The following is a 2,977-nucleotide window of genomic DNA, read 5'->3' as shown; positions in this document are numbered from 1 at the left end:
CCAACGTTCAAAACATTTCCATAAACTTATTTGATATTCTTTGTGGCTACAGAGACGTTGTTTCCCTTCTTGTATTCAAACAGCATTACATGCCATCATATGCCATCACTATAAGGGATTAGAGTATACTAAACTTTACACATTATATAGGCTACACTGACGTGACGTTTAGGTGGTTCGTTTTACTATTATATGTGATGTACGTTTTTTTTGGAGGGGGTTAATGAAAGTGTTCCAATATGTGACATTAATTTCTTGACGACTTAATATATTGAATATGTGAAAATTTTCAAGAAGTACATATTTATTGTATAACGTATAACTAGTCATAAACGTTATAAGAAAGCATGAGCAGTAACTAGTGAACTGAACAGTGATACGAGATAAGAAAGATGCAAGCTTGATGCCCATAACATTCCAGACCTCCGAGGGCAAGAATTCACAGCTCACGGATATGGTACGTTGAGAAAACTCCAATAATCAGATAAAACGCACGATGAAATGAGACAATAAAACACCAGTTAATGGAATGGTGACAAGGGTGGGATACTGCTGGGGAAGAGTCCAAGTTATAGGGTTTGTCTCTATACACCCTAAGTTAATTGTCTTGATTGATTTCACCAAAGATATTAGATAAGGGGTAGAAATAAGTTCTGTAAGGACCAATAAAAAGTGGGTTTTGGTTACAGTTTGATGGAATAGTCCACTTGTTGCTGGAAGATCCCATTTGTCCCAATCGAGTTAAAATAACTACTTTTGAAAGTAGATCTGCTAAACTTCTTGAACAATCGGAAAAAACATTAACAATTGAGTTATAATTCCGTGTTTTAGACTCTAAACATCACTTCTCCGAAGATGTCAGTAATCCAGAATCTAAAAGCAGTTCCTCGCACAAACTTCTTGTAAGTATCTTATTTATGATCTAGTCTAACAATGTTTCACTTAAGGTTCAATAATGTATAAAGAGAGAATAGTGAAGAACATTAATGTACTAAAGAAATAGTAAATTTGAAAATGTTTAAAGTGGAATAACTTTAAAATATCTTAGAATAATTGTTAATACAGTTATACAGGTTACGACCGAGATAATTTTTCGTGTTAACTTATTTGATAACTTAACTAATGTTGTATTTTATTAACGAATATCTAGATCTTCAGAACGAAGAATTCGATGATTTAGAAACAGTGTTATCGCAAAACAACCTTGAGAGTTTCCAAATAAATTAACTGTGCAACAGTATATTACAAAGAAGTCATATGATTGCATTCAGTTCTTCATTCCCCCATGTAAACTTCCTCGCGTTGGTGGCTTGTGCGCTCCGAACTCACGGCTGCCCATATGCCAGTTACAGTATGAACGGTAAATAGACCTTGCCAAATACGGCTGATGTTGCTAGGGCCATTATCACGGTTTAGTGATAGATCGTTTGCTTTGATGATTTCTATAGTTTCTTTATTTTTGGGGGGTCAGTGTAGGGTATATCTAACAGTTCCTATGTTGGTTTAGCTTTTGGATTTAAAACATCAAAAAAGATCTTAAGCATTAAATATGCATTTTTGTTCTTTGATGGCGGTATTTAATTTTACATGTTTTTATTTATATTAATTCTTAATTTGTAGTATCATTGTATCTGCAATGTTTTCTTATCCTGAATACAGAAGGCATTATAAAACATTAGTAAAATGAGTAATAAATTGATTAATAACGTGACGAAAACTTTGTTTGTTTGTTTGGTGTTAAACTCTGTCCACCATGGGTATCGAAACTCGCTTTTTAGCGTTATTAGCCCATAGACTTGCCTCTGTGCTACTGGAAGAGAACGTGACGAAAAAAAAGAGAAGAGAAAAAAATATATTTGATACTTTATCTAAATCAGCTAGGCCTGGTGTATGTATATGTAATACATCCGCTACATATGTTTCTCCTTTGCCTATGCTCTTTGCTATAGCTGCCAACTGACACTGAAAAAGTGTCTAAATTTGGTAGGTTGTTGTTGTCTGAAGTTAAGCACAAAGCTGCACAATGGGCTACCTGTGCTCTGCTCACCACAGATATCAAAACCCGGTTTCTAGCGTTGTAAGTCCGCAGACATACCGCTGTGCCACTGGGGGGCAGTTTGGTAGAAATTCGACACGCACGACGGTAAACATACATCACGCGCTTCAATCATTCAGTAAGAACACCAGAACGTGCCTCGTGACTGGGAAAGCTAAATAAGCAGTTTTCATCCTTCAGAAACAAGTACTCTACAGAGAGAGTGAGTATATCATTTCTACTTAAACACAATATACTGTAAATCAAATTTGCTTTGTTTTAGAATTTTCGTGTGAAGCGAAACAAGGAACTATCTGCGCATAGATATTTCTAATTTTGATCTGGTAGACTAAAAGAAAGACAGCCAGTCAACAGCAACTCTTGGATTTCTTTAAGCTGAATTAATTGTTGGATTTGACTGTCACTTGCCCCCCCCCCCTCCCAGTGGCATGTCAGCGGACTTACAACGCTAGAAACCGGGTTTCGGTAGCTTTGGTGGGTGGAGCATAGATTGCTGTCACTCTTATAGTGCGGAGTACGTTTTTGTGGTAGCAGGACACGAATCAAGGACTCTCAGATTTTCATTCATGCACATTGAAAATTATTTTTAAAATATCCTTTTTTTTGTTTTGCTTTTTTCAAAAAGGAATGACGTCACTTTGAGATAAACGTAAATGACACATACAGTCTATAATTTCAAAAAAGATACGTCTACTAAATAATGTTTTTAATGATACTTAGAAAACCGAGTCACCGTGGTTACTAATTAGAACATGTTGAATATCCCGAACATAACCCTGAAAAATGTTGTAACAATGTGATTGTGCACGTGGTTTCATGACGCAAGCAGAAGTGAAGTAAGTTAATATTATATGAAGGCTTATAACATTAGAAACCGGGTTTCGATAGCCGTGGTGGGCATAGCACAGGTAGGCCATAGTG

The sequence above is a fragment of the Limulus polyphemus genome, unplaced genomic scaffold, assembly GCF_000517525.1.
Source record: "Limulus polyphemus unplaced genomic scaffold, Limulus_polyphemus-2.1.2 Scaffold2998, whole genome shotgun sequence".
In the NCBI taxonomy this organism is placed as follows: Eukaryota; Metazoa; Arthropoda; class Merostomata; order Xiphosura; family Limulidae; genus Limulus; species Limulus polyphemus.
Note: the sequence above shows the minus strand (reverse complement) of the source record.